At 47.1% G+C, this 14,326-nt stretch overlaps 1 long non-coding RNA gene across 1 annotated transcript in view; it reads right to left on the bottom strand.

The window, feature by feature from the left end:
• The window catches only part of LOC138745724 (uncharacterized), a 30,004-nt gene extending 22,058 nt beyond the window's left edge, over positions 1-7,946 (bottom strand). Inside the window, exons 1-2 of the long non-coding RNA XR_011346451.1 lie at positions 7,818-7,946; positions 5,409-5,504 (exon numbers count right to left, since the gene is read on the bottom strand). This is a non-coding gene — a long non-coding RNA (uncharacterized lncRNA). The remainder of the gene's footprint in view (positions 1-5,408; positions 5,505-7,817) is intronic.
• Positions 7,947-14,326: the final 6,380 nt, after the last annotated feature.

The raw sequence follows: 14,326 nt of genomic DNA, 5'->3' as shown, positions 1-14,326 counted from the left end.
CTCTCGGAATAAGTGAAACAGGAAGGACCACTGTGCTAGCCTGAAAGAACGATATTATCATCTGGAGAACCTGATGGGCCAAGTTTTATCAGCGACACATTGAGCTGACTAATGGTGTTAGATCAGTTGTGAAAATCCTGGAACAACAAATCTCTCTCTGCAAACCCCATGGAACTTTCCTGAGTGGCAAAGCCTGATCACTGGATCCAAAGTTCTCCCTAACGCTCACCTCTGTCACCTGCCCCATTGCATTCCCAAACAACAGATCAAACGCTGCTCCCACTCTAGTTAGCATCTCAACATATTGCTGCAAAAAGCAATCCTGAACACAATGCATAAATACTAAGTCATCCTGCCCTTTTATTGACTGCATTTCCCAATCAATATTTGGAAAATTGAAATCCCCAACCAACACCACCCTATTTCACCTGCATATCCCACCTATTTCCTTGCACATTTGCTCTCCTAGTTCCCTTTCCCCATTTGGAGGCCTTTAATAATCCCCATAATAATAACCTCACCCTTCTTATTTTTCAGCTCTACCCATACTGCTTCTCTTGATGAGCCCTCCAGTCTATCTTGCCTCAGCACTGCTGTAATATCATCGCTGACATGTAATGCCACACCTCCCCCTCTTAATCCACCAACTCTGTCACATCTAAAGCAGCGAAATCCTGGAACATTCAACTGCCAGTCACAACCTACTTTCAACCATATCTCGCTAATGGCCACACATCATAATGCCACATGTCAATCCACACCTTTATCTCATCCAGCTTCCTTACTACGCTCCTCACATTAAAATAAATACAACTCAGGGATCTCCGACATCCTACCTTCTGCATATCCTCCTCTATACCATTCTCACATTTTTCACTGCAGTATCTGTTTACTACTTCCTGCTTTTCCTCGCTCAAATTATCTAAACTTGTCTCTTTCCTTATCCTACTAATCCTCACCCTACCATCCTGCCAAACTTGAAACCCTGTCCCCAACCATACTAGTTTAAACCCCTCCTGACAGCCCTAGCAAATGCCCCCGCCAGGAGTCTGGTCCCGTCTGAGATTAAGATGTCACCCATCATTATGGTATAGGTCCCAGCTTCCCCAAAAAAGGTCCCAGTTGTCCAAGAATTGAAACCCAGTCTCTGACTCCACCCCTTGAGCCACATGTTTAACCTCCACCTAATCCTAGGTGCTCGCTGGAAGTGCTAGCTGCCTGATGTTACTCTCGGAATAAGTGAAACAGGAAGGACCACAGTGCTAGCCTGAAAGAAAGAAGTTATCATCTGGAGAACCCTGATGGGCCAAGTTTTATCAGCGACACATTGAGGTAACTAATGGTGGTAGCTCAGTTGTGAAAATCCTGGAACAACAAACCTCTCTCTGCAAACCCTACAGAACTTTCCTAAGTGGCAAAGCCTGATGAACTTTATACATGTTCAATTCTGTGCACAGTATTAGAATTGCCTCCAACCAATGAACTTAGAAGAATGAGAAATGAGATTGAACTGTGAACCAAATAACTTTTCTTAAATTTACACACACATCATACACGTGCACTTAGACTTAGAAGGGGATTAAGGTTAGTTAAGTTAATAGAGATAAGTTAAAGTTTGATTCTGTTTTCATTTTAAAAGATAAATAAAACAACTTATTTTTAAATAATGACTCGTCCTGGTGAATGTCTATTGCTGCTGGGTTTTGGGGTCCTTTGGGCTCATAACACCATAGTCTGGTGATGTACATGGACCTCCTTCCCACTCCATCCATTTTGGACCCCCACATGAAGAGGGAAACTGCTCTGGTAATAGCCAGGGCAGAGGTGTGTGGGATGGGCCACGCCTGCATCACACGCAGCAGTACCGAGAGCACCTTGCACCTGATGACCAGGTTCTTCCCCATTACTGAGAGGGAATGTCATTCCCACAGACCCAGTTTCTGGTGGACTTTTACAATCGGCTCTGACCATTTTTTTGTTGCATGCCTCGGCCTCTCCAAGCCAGTTCCCTGACACCTTCAGGTAGTCAGATCTGACTGTGAAGAGGACAGCGGACTGATTTACCAAAGTGCATTCCTCGCTTTTGTTCCAGTTTACCCTGGAACATAGATTTGTATACTTCCTGGTCCAGCCACTTACAGACTTGTGTACAACTCAGCCGGTCTCCCAGAACTGGGGGGTCTCTGTGCTGCTCCCTGTCTCCTGGAGCTGGGGGTCTCTGCACTGTCCCCTTCTTGGAGATCTGGGGGTCTCTACACTGCTCAGTGTCTCCTGATATTGTTGTTTTATTCTCCACCAGTCCCACAGCACAACCCTGACCCCTGGACGGAATGTAGAGGTACAGAGGGATCAGTGAAAATATGGGTAGTTTTTCCAGGGTGGGGTCCATCCAGGAGCATGATAACAGCAGGGAACCCGTGGAAGGGGATGGAGGGCATTCGATGGTGCACCAGCAGGATGCTGCTGAGGGTGCAGATTCCCTCAGGCTCTCAAGGGTAGAAGGCGCAGGTTATTCCAATGGTTTAGGTGAGGCCAGGGTCCAAATTAGAGCTGGCGCAGGTCATCAAGGGTCGACATAACAGGTGCCTGGAACTGTCATGAGGATACTAAGGGCTGGTAGAGGTAGGTAGGAGGGGATAGTTGTGTACCGACGAGGGATTGATGAGTGAGGGGCCACATGGATGGGACTTCGAGACAAGGGGCCTCTGATTGTCCTGGGATGGGGCCTGTAAATAGACCCGCAGACATCCAGCACACTGCATCTTTGACCCACTACCATCAGGAAGGAGATATGGAGGAACAAAATCAGGCTGCCAGACAGGGAAATAACTTCTTCCAACAGGCCATGAAATTGACAATGCAATGCGAGTTGAATGGGTCCGTGGAATGAAAAGGATGAGAGGGATATGGACTGTTTGCAAGCAGCTTGGCCATCAGAAAAGAAGGGCCAAAAGGATGGTTTCGGAGTTGTCTATCTTGTCCACACTTTTGAGTTGAATCCTTAAATAATTCATGACAGGCAGGACTATCATTTTAGATGGAGATTTAAGATTGACACATGCAGCCCGGGAACAGGCCCTTTCAGCCTCTGAGCCACAACCACTCAATTACACCAATGACCTACAAACCCCGTTTTAAATGGTGGAAGGACCAGGAGCAACTGGTGGAAATGCACGCAGACACAGGAAGAATGTACAACTCCCCAGAGACAGTGTCAAATTTGAACCCGGCTCGCTGGCCCCTTATCAGCGTTTTTCTAACTGTGGCACTAACCTCGCCACTCTCAATTATTCCCAGGGTTCTTCCTCCTACTTTCCATGAGCTGTGATTGCTTCCAATTCCAGTGCCCTTGTTTCCCTGAGACTCTGACCCCTGCCCAGTGACTCTGTCCCTAATGCCTCTCCCTGGCCAGATGATCACCAGTCTCTCCTGGCTCTCACCCAAATTTTCTTACCCAATTCCACCACCTACAACCCCCTCGTCATGGCCCACCCACTCGCCCACAGGGCCAAGGGTAGCAAGGTGGGGGAAGGTCCAGTCTGTAGTCACAAAGCTTGTCGAAGGACAAGTGAGAGCAGGAGTCCTGGGGCAAGGGGTGAAGGGCAGTGTGTACTGTAGCAGCCAGCTACACAGGGTCACAGCCTCCAGGGTGGGGGGAGAGAGAGAACTGGCTCAGATGGGACAGATGTCCCGGTGCCAAGGGTCAGGGAATTCCCCAGCTCGGTGAAGGTCTGGGACACTGCCACCGGCAAGGAGACTGGACCACTGCCCTCCCCACATCTCCACCATCTGGGGATCCCAGGAGCAGCTCAGGTTCCAAGGCCTGTCAGTGGGGGAAGGGGGAGGTTCGGGAATTGGGGTGGGGTAGTTCTGAATGGTGATCGAGAGGATCGGTCCAGTGGGAGGACAGACATGACACACATGAGGGCTGGGGCTTCAGGACAGATCCCGTGGGGAGGCAGGAGTTTTGGGGTCCAGCCGGTGGGGGACAATGGCTTTGGAAATGGACCTGGTGGGGGTCAGGGGCTTTGGGGAGAGACCAGTGGGTTTGTGGGAGGACCTGTCGGGCAAAAGAATTAGTGACAGACCAAGTTGGGAATGGCATTGGGGATTGGAGATGGGATGTTGATGGACCCGGCGGGGATGCGTTTGGGAATGGATCCGGTGGGGGATGGTATTGGGATGGATCAGGTGGGGGATGGTATTGGGGTTGGACCCAGTGGGGGACAAGATTGGGGATGGACCCAGCGGGGGGTGGGATTGGGGATGGACTCGGAGGGAGACGGGATTTTGGATGGACCCGGCGTGCACAGAATTGGGGATGGACCCGGCGGGGGACGGTATTGGGGACAGATTCAGCGGGGGACGGTTTTGGGGTTGGACCCAGCAGGGAACGGGATTGTGGATGGACCCGGCAGGGGATGATATTGAGGATGGACCTGGCGGGGTCAGTTTTGGAGATAGACATGCTGGGGATGGACCCGGCAGGGGACTGCCCATTGACTCCGTCTTCAATGCCTCACACCGGCCGGATGATCACCGTTCTCTTTCCCAGGTCTCACCCAAACTTTCTTACCCCAATTCCACCACCTACAAACCCTTGTCATGTCCCACCCACTCACCCACAGGGCCAAGGGTAACTAGGAGGGGGAAGCTCCTGGCTGTGGGCACACAGCTCGTTGAAGGACAAGTGGGAGCAGGAGTCCTGGGGAAGAGGTGAAGGGCAGTGTGTACTGTAGCAGCTAGCTGAACTGGGCCACATTCTCCAGGATGGTGGGTGGGGGAGAGAGAGAGAGAGAAGACTGGCTCAGATGGGATAGATATCTGTGTGCCAAGGGTCAGGGGATTCCCTAGTTTTGTGAAGGTATGGGACATTGTCAACGGGAAGGAGATGGACCACTGCCCTCCCCACATCTCTACTGTCTAGGGGTCCTAGGAGCAGCTCAGATACCAAGGCCTGTGGGTGGGGGAAGGGGAAGGTTAAAGAACTTTGGTGGGGTAGTTGTGATGGGTAATCGATTGGAGAGGGTCCCAGTGAGGGAACTGGTCTGGTGGGAGGACAGACCTGGATACAGGTGAATTGGCGTGGGGGACGGGGACAGGGACTTTTGGCTGGTCATGTTGTGGGACAGGGGCTTGTTGAAAGCCCTGGTGGGAGACAGGAGCTCTGGAGACGGTCCAAGCAATGGGTGGAGCATTGGGGATGGGCCCAGTGGGGAATAGGGGCTTTGTTGACAGGCCTGACAGTATTTTGGGGATGATCTCAGCAGGGGGAGGGGTTTGGGGACAGGCCTGGTGGGAGATGAGGGCTTTGGGGAAGGGCCAGGTGGGTGACAGGGGACAGTATTAGGGAAGGACCCAGAGGACAAAACCACCCCTGGAGCTCTGGTTCACCTCCGGTCACTCACCTTGGCCCACGGACGTGCTTTGATCTGCGGGAAGCTGAATTCGTTGCAGTTTAGGTTCATCTCCCAGATCTGCTCCCTGGATGAGCTCCGCAACACCTGTTGGGACAGAAACCACCTTCACTACTGGCTCAGGGTGGGGGGAGCAGGAGGGTGACAAGGGGAGGGAATGCAGTGTATGTGTACCAGGTCATGGACAAGGGACGAGCCCTAGAACTGGGGTGGTGGTGAAGGCTGAAACCTTAGGGGTATTTAAGAGGCTCTGAGTCATGTGGATGAAAGAAAAATGGAGGGTTATGAGGGAGGAAGGGGTTAGTTACTTTTATTTTGGTATGAATACATCGGTCGGCACAACATCGCGGGCTGAAGTGCTTGTACTGTGCTCTCATGTTCTATGTTAAACGTGTCCTGTCAGTCTTTCAGCAAGCGGATATGTCGGGGAGGGACCGCTGCCGACTGGCACATTCCAGGCTGCAGGGGTACATGCTGAGGGATGCACGGAGGCTTGGCGTAGCCAGCACGAAGGCACTAAGGGGATGGATCATAATCCTTCCATAACCGTGCACTGAGAGGCTGAGAGCAAGGGGAACTCCTCCAACAGCAGAGGGGGGCAGTAACCACACGGTATCAAAGTGGTGGCAATGAAGGTAAACAGAGACGTATGCAGCAATGTGTAGTGAAGGGAATATCTGGATACAACAGGAGGAGGAGAAAAGACGGAACGGTCTTCCTCTTTGGAAAATATTTGTAAATAAAGTCAAGTTTGCGGGGTTGGGGGAGGGGAAGAGAAAAGCCCTACTCAGTCAACTTTGCTTCATGAGATACATTCTCCGATCCAGGAAATCTATTCTGCACCCGCTCCAGAGTACAAGATCAAATTTATTACCCTTGGATAGCACAAGTACGACCTGATAAAACAGAGTTCTTGGGATAAACATACGCAAACACACAACCAAGCCCTCACACAACAGACAAATGATACATGTGCAGCACGACCAGAAAAATTACTCGATATTGTTGAGTAAATAGCAGAGTGGAGGAGTATTTGTATGAGCAGCTCATCAATCGTTCCACGTTCTCCCTGCCTGGAGGAAGAGGCTGTTCCTGGGCCTGGAGGTACTGGCTCTGAAATTCCTGGATCTCTTTCCCGACGGGAATAGCTGGATGATGCTGTTGGCCGGGTGAAGGGGTCCTCGATGATTTTGTCAATGATCATAGTGGATCACATTGATATTTGTGATGGTGGGGAGCAGGAGGGTGTCCCCAGTGTTGCTCTAGGCCACTTTACGTCCTGTGGATTGACCTCTGATCATTTTTTAAAAATATTAATTATAAATAAAATCCACAAAGAATTCACACAATTAATAATAACACAAATCAAATATAAATACACTTGTCATAGTTAAAAGAAGGAATAAAGAAATTCCCCCCCCCCGATTAAACCACCCCATCTGCCCTCCATCCCCTTGCTAAAAGAAAAAGAAGAAAAATGAGGACAAGGGACCCCCAACAGGAGAACCAATTACTTTAACGTTCCTTTTCAAAAACTGAGGCCTTAAGGAGAAAGGGAATGTTAGAGCCACCCTTTCTAAATATGGGGTCCATATTCTTCCACAATATATGGTTGAGGCGGCCTGCTCACCAGGACGAAAGCCAGTACACAAGATGGATGACGAACGCGGTGACTACACAGATCCTGCGGCAACCAATCATCTTCGTCCCAGGTGACATCCCACACAGTGGGAAGCAATGAGCAATGGCGAGAACACCCACCAATCCGAGGCTGGCTTTGCCGTCTCGAAAGACCTGTCATCACTAGCGAGAGAGTATATAAGCAGAGCTGCCAGTTCAACGAACCAGTCTTCGACTTCGACTTCACGGGTGTGTATCATTCATTCCACACATCATGGTGAGTGTGCTGGATATCGGTGCGAAGGAAGAGACTTTCACCATTGACCACCTCAAACCAGCACATCTGGACATTAGCAAATTCACCCCCCACGACCCAGATATAGGCGACCGAAAGCAGCGAACAGCGCTGGTTCTAGGGAGGTGGGGCATCATGCTAACTGGGATGCCACCCTGTACACAAGATGGCCGACGAATGTGGCAACTGTTCAGAGTCCACGGGGACCAACAACTTTCATACCAGGGGACAACGCGCACGGCAGGAATCAACAAAGAAGGGAACACCGAACAATTGGAGGCCGGCATGGATGTGACATCACTCCAGTCGATAGCAGCAGGGAGAGAATAGAAGCAGAGCTGCGAGTGTAATAAAGGAGTCTTTGACTTTGATTTTTTTGGGCGTGTGTCCGCCTTTACACCCATCACAGTAGCGCACACGCTCCAAGTTCACATCGAATGGTCTTGCTCATCTTACATCGGGAGTCACGTGTACAGTTTCCTTACCTGAAGCATGAGAAGTGCACAAAAATCGTCAGATTTGTTTCTGGGGTGTTTTAAGCAGGTGATAGAAGGAAAGTTTGAATGTGGATCTCTTGGTCGTTGGTAAAAAGGGAGATGACCTTACAACATTATGAGAGGACACAGCAGCACGGATCAAGAGAGGATAATGCAAAGGAGCCGAACACCAAGTGTCACAATTTCCCAATAACCGATCAGCTGCTTAGACTTTAAGATATGTCTTCAATGAAAATGTAATATCCTTGGAATTCTCTCCGCTTTTGAAGGTGCATTTGAAATTGGGATCCATGGACTTGTGATGAGTTTATTGCCGTACCCACTCGTAGAGGGATCATATGCATTGAACTTAGATGTAGATACTTTGAAAAAAGTAGCAGACATTAAATTGGAAGCGGTAATAAATATGAAGGAAAGATTGAGAATAAATAGTCTCCCTTGCAGTTGGGGTACAATGTATTGCTTGAGATCAGAGGAATCCTGGAGCCAAGACAAAGTGATCCTGTGTTTCCCAAGGATTTGATTGTTGTTGGATTAGTAAAAAGTGGAAGGGCCGAAGGGTCTTCTGATCCTTCGACTGCTTGATTTGTCTTCTGATGCTGATTGGGTTCACCTGTGTATTCGCTCGCTCGCTCGCTGATTGGTTGCTTCAGTTACGCGAGGCAACGGGTTGATTCGGTGAGGCCGCTATTTGATTAGACCCTGAAGTCGGGTTGGATTGATGGGCGGGTTCGCGGGTTGATTGGCTCTTGATGTGAGGAGGCGGGACGTTTGCGGCAGCGTCGTCTGCTCCGGGTCCGTCGTGTCGCCTCGGGAGCGAATGGGAGTAAGTTGGCGGAGGCGCCGGAACCTTCCACAGCCGCGCGGTCCAGGGTAAGCGGGCGACCCGCAGCCCACCGGGCCCCACCCGGGAGCGGCCGGTACCGGCGGGGTGTTTGGGTGGAGCCGAGGCGTCGGTGCAAGGCCTGATGCCGCCGACAGGGCGAGGCTGGAGGCCGCGGGGTTACTTGCAGCGGGAAGGGGCGGGGTCAGGTGATTGGCAAGTCTTGTTTGCGCATGCGTGGTGAGTTCGCGCATATGTTGCAGATACGCATGTGCCGATTGAGGGCGACGAAACGAACCCTTTGCGCTAGCGGCAACTGACGACTGGCGCATGCGCACAGAAATTAAGATGGCTGCCCCCAGCTAATGGACCTTGAGTCACAAAGTCAATCCTGTGACTGTTCTCGTTTGTCAAATCATTTGATTTTAAAAATAGGCTCTAAGACTTCAGGTCTCCTCGCTCGGGGGCAATACCCCGACTTGCGACCATCGTGGACCCACCCTCCTCCCCGACTCGACCTTTGTGGGACCTTTGGACTAAACTCCTTTAATTAAAATAATAACTATTTATAAACTCCTACAAGACTTCAGGGCTCCTCGCACGGGGGCAAAACGCCGACTTGCGACCATTGTGGGGTCTGATTGATCCTTTGGACTACACTATGGTCGCAGGTCGGGGAGGACCTGTCGGGGTCATTGGGTCGCTGAGGAAGGGATGGAAAACCAATCCATTTTTTGCTTCCCAATGCTCATAGAATGTGTCTGATTCCATCCGTTTTTCCTGTTGTTGTATCACATTCTTCATAAAGTTAGATGTTATTTTTTTAAAGTTGTGTTACTTGAACAATAATGCTCCAATCCTTCTGATCCTGATGTACCATGTGTTTAAAATGTAATGTTTCTCAGTTACTTGATCGAATTCCTTAAAAATATAGGGACTTTGGTGTTAAAAATACAGTGTAAAGATTTCACCAATCCTTTTGAATTTATGATCTCTGAGATTTCTGGTCATGTTTTCTATTTAGGTTGGTGTATCTTGCACACCTGTTTGGTTGCAGCAAGTAAGAAGTTTTCCATTTGTAGCATCCGCTGCGGCAGCGCTACCAAATAAAGAGACATCCAACCAAGGTGAGTGTAAAACAAAGACTGACTTTTCTGGTTTAAATTCCCCACATGTGCTCACTGGCCCACCCACTTCTGGTGACGTACCCCTGATTTCAAGCATCACTCTCCAGCTGGCTGGCCGCTACGCGGAAGTGAAGGGCATCTCAGCCCGCACATGGTGCAAGGCCCAGGCTCCTGCTCAGTGGTAAAGGGGACTCTGTGCCATCTTGGACTGTCCAAGTGTTTCAGTGATTTGGCCTTTTTTGCTTGCCCAGTTGCCTGGTGCGCTACAATCTCAGCGTTGATAAGGGGGAAATTCTTTCAATGTTTTATTCACTTTTATTACAGAATTCTTCCTAGTTTATCTGTGTAACATTGAAAATTATGGGTTTTCATGAACAGGGATCATGATTTTACTCATAATTTGGTGAGCCAATGGATAGGACAGTTTTTGCTAATGCCCCATGGGAAGCAAAATAAAAATGAAGTGACAAAATTAGGAAGGTTTCTTGACCCTTCTTTTTAAGCAGTATGTCAGGATGATTTTCATCTTGCTTGCTGAATTAAAATGTGATTTGTCAGTTCTTAATGGCAGCTGCCATTATTGGCATTGCAAGGAGAGATGGGAAATGGGTCAGGTCTTTGGTGGTCCCAGTAATGCAACGTAGAAAGATGTCACGGGGCTGAATGTGGTTTAGGGAGGGAGAGGGTATTAATTTTTAGGAAAAGTATGTGGCCAGCCACCTATCAATATTTTTTTATCAAATAGAAATTCCTGCTGGTAGAAGCCATTTCCTACTTTGAACAGGCCCAATGTCATTATCCAAGCAGATATTGTTAAGAGCCCAAAGGATCCCAAAACCCAGCAGCAAGACAAATGGTTTTTAAAAGAGAAGTTATTTTTAATCAAATTTAATCATGAAAATAGAATTAAACTTTAACCTAACTCTATACTTAACAAACCCAAATTAACCCCTTTATAATTCTAAGTGCACATATTTGTAATGTGTTTAAATTTAAGAAAAGTGATTTGGATCACAGTTCAATCTTACTTCTCTTTCTTCCAAGTTCTCTGGATGCAGGCAATTCCGCTGTGCACAGAATGGAATGTGTATAAATTTCAACAGGATTTGGTGCTCGAAAGGTAAATGTTTACCGCTCAGGATAGTTCTTGTAGGGTTTTTAGAGAGATGTGTTGTTCCAGGATTTCCACAACTGAGGTACCACCATTAGTCACCTCAATGTCTCACTGATGAACTTTGCCCCGTTAGGGTTTTCCAGATGGTAACTTATTTCTGCAAGCTACTATAGAGTTCCATTCCTCTTATTCCAAACAACAGGAGTTCTTTCTTCTGCTTAACCTAGTGTTAGATAAACAAAACCTAGGAGTGACTTTCCTGTAAGCAGCCTGCAGAAAAGTACTTGTAGCCATCCTGGCTCCATTTCCAAACAATGGTCATTCATTTTATGACATCAGTTCGATTAACACCTACTTGTGAATGTGCATAACATTCTCCAGAGACCTTCAATATTTCTTCAGTCATTCAAATAAGATGTTTTAAAATGTATGTGTGTGTATGTATGTAACCTACTCTTCTTTTTTTTCTTCTTTGGCTTGGCTTCGCGGACGAAGATTTATGGAGGGGGTAAAAAGTCCACGTCAGCTGCAGGCTCGTTTGTGGCTGACAAGTCCGATGCGGGACAGGCAGACACGGTTGCAGCAGTTGCAGGGGAAAATTGGTTGGTTGGGGTTGGGTGTTGGGTTTTTCCTCCTTTGCCTACTCTAAATCTTACCAAAATCCCAAATATTACCAAATTCTCCAAATATATTTATCCATTACAATATCACGTAAGGAGCATTTAAGAGACTCTTAGACAGGCTTATATGGGTGAATGAAAAACAGGGTTGTAGCGGATGCACAGCGCAGTATTACAAACCACCACCATCAGTTCACAGACTTACCTGACACGTCGCGGGCTAACAGTGCTGGGTACCAAAGTGCAGTGAGTGGATCAGATGAAGCCCCTGCCTAAAGGCATGGGGCACTAATGGCTCGTAGCTTTAACTTGCTGGTCCTGTGGACCGGAAGGTGTTCACTAATATTCTCATTGACAGGCAGGGAATAAAAGGTCTCTGTATGTCTGCAATAAACCAGTCTTGAGTTGACTACCTTTGTATGTGTTTGCCTTTGTTTAGTAGCATCTACCGCAGTAGCCGCTACAGGGTATTATTTTTTTGTTAGAAATATCAAGATCAACACATCGTGGGTCAAAGGGCTTGTACCGTGCCGTAATATTCTGTTATTTCTGTTATTGCTTGACTTTGAATATCTGTTGTAAGTACTGTGAGACTTCAATAATGTAGCAAATGTGCACAGCAACATTGCAGTCAGGAGTTTGTATCTCCTGGTTGACGAGCTTTTCTCTTTTTTACACAATGCTTTCTAGATCTCGTCAGTAAGAAAAGAAATATTGTGCATGTTGAATATGTCATTATGTCTAAAATTAACACTGGAAAAGAGTCAGTAACACCAAGGTAAATAGCACCCTTTAGTGGCTGGTCCAGTTTCCTGACGGGCACAAGTTATCACTTGGTGGCGACAGTGATGTGAAAATGTGGGTAAATTATTTTGTATATGATTTATACATGTTAAAATTAGCTGTTGTTTGTTCCAATTTCAGGTAGGTGTGGTTGCAAAGTGGGTAAGGATAGAAAATACTTGGGGATAAAAAACTGGGGCTTGCATTTGATGGTGTGAAAGTCAAAATGGAAACTCAGAATAAGGCTCATCTGATTTAGCAAGCCACTGGCTCTTATACTTCCACCAGAAGAGAATCTAGAATTGAATTTTGAGTCATTTACGGTGGGTAACTTCAAAGTCTGTTGATAGTAAGACTAAATTAAGAGCCCTTTTGTCCCTGGCTGTGCTGAAAGATTGTTTTGTTTATTAACTAAATCTTTCTGAAAGGGAGAATAGTGTGAAGCGGCTTTCCAACTCGTTGGTGATGAATCTTGCAGTAAGATCTTTCAAATAATTATAGATTCCTAATTCCTCCCAGTCCTTGGGCATTTTCTCCTGCAATCTACATCAGTTACCACCATCCAGGGATTCTCATGAAGGGTAAGTTTCAAATTCACCTCCTCCAACCATGTCCGCGCCCTCTGTGGCAAGAAACCCAATCCAGAGTAAATGACAGATTGGCTGAGCGCCTCCACTTGGATCACAATGGCCATCTTGGCTCATGGTCACAAGATGTTTTAAGTTCCATTCCATTCCCACACTGACCTTTGTCTTCTGCCTCCTCCATTGTCTGGGTGAGGTCAAATACAAAGGAACCATCTCTTATTGAATTTGTGAATCGATGGTATGAATATGGAATTGTCCAAGTTCATGTAACCAGCCCACACCCCCCCAGGTTTTCTCTCTGTCCTGTTGATCCACCCAGTTCCCCTCATATTTTCCCTTCCAAACCAGATGACTTATAAATGTGGGCAGAGAAATGGTAGATGGAGTTTAATCTGGACAAGTGTCTTGCACTTTGAGAAGAGTTGTAGTCGTGTTGCAATGAGGGATCTTGGGGTGCAAGCGCGAGCTCCTTGAAAGTGGCAACAAAAGTGTAGGGTGTTAAAAAAAGTATTCTTCATTGAGCAGGGCATGAAGTATAAACGTGGTTAGACCACATTTCAAGTGTTTTCTGCATTTCTAGTTGCTGCATGACAAAAAGAGTTTATCGGGGGTTGCTTGGGATAGAGCATTGGTTCTGGGGAGAGGTTGGACAAATTTGGATAGTTTTCTCTGGAACATTGGAAGCTGAGTGATGACCTGGTTGAAATTTATCCAATTATTGTAGTCCTGGAGAAGGTAGATTTCTTCTTCCCCCTTCCCTGTGGGAGATGTAAAAATACTACGATGCCTATATTGAACTGAGAGGGGAAAAGGAGAGAAGTGAGGCAGGTTTTTGCACAGTGCGGTGGGGGTCTGGCCCACGCTGCCAGGATAGTGGTGAAATCACCACGATTTAAGAGGTATTTGGTTGGGCACATGAACAAGAGGGAATAATGGGTGATGTGTATGGACCATGTGCTGACAGATTGGATTATGCTCTGTTGGGTGATGATTCATCTCTTTTCAAGGATTGTTGCCGATGGGCAATAAACTTTTCACAAAGGTCTATCTCCAATGAATGTATTTAGAACATTTCCATGAGTTAATTCCCTGTATAAACACCAGTTTATCATTCAAGCTGTGTAGCTACAGCAATAATGCAACATTTGAAGGCCATCATTACTGAATCCATTTTAATCAGCCTTCACCTTGTACAATGTTCAGTTGAGACAAGAAAATCAAAATGCAACTTTTAACCTCAAGGAAAGATGAGTAATCCTCTGTACCACAGAATTATTGCTGAAAAAATATTTGGAAAATTTTGTGAATTCAGCTTCCAAACAGTTGATGAAGAGGAGCCACAACAACATTTTTAAAAATTAAACCCAGAACATTTATTAGAAGATGTTTATCACAATAAACATGTTCAGGTTCAGTCATGATCGATTCTAGAATGGCATGTGG

This window comes from Narcine bancroftii, chromosome 11 (assembly GCF_036971445.1).
Source record: "Narcine bancroftii isolate sNarBan1 chromosome 11, sNarBan1.hap1, whole genome shotgun sequence".
Taxonomy (NCBI): Eukaryota; Metazoa; Chordata; class Chondrichthyes; order Torpediniformes; family Narcinidae; genus Narcine; species Narcine bancroftii.
Note: the sequence above shows the minus strand (reverse complement) of the source record. Positions and strands in the feature narration are given on the sequence as shown.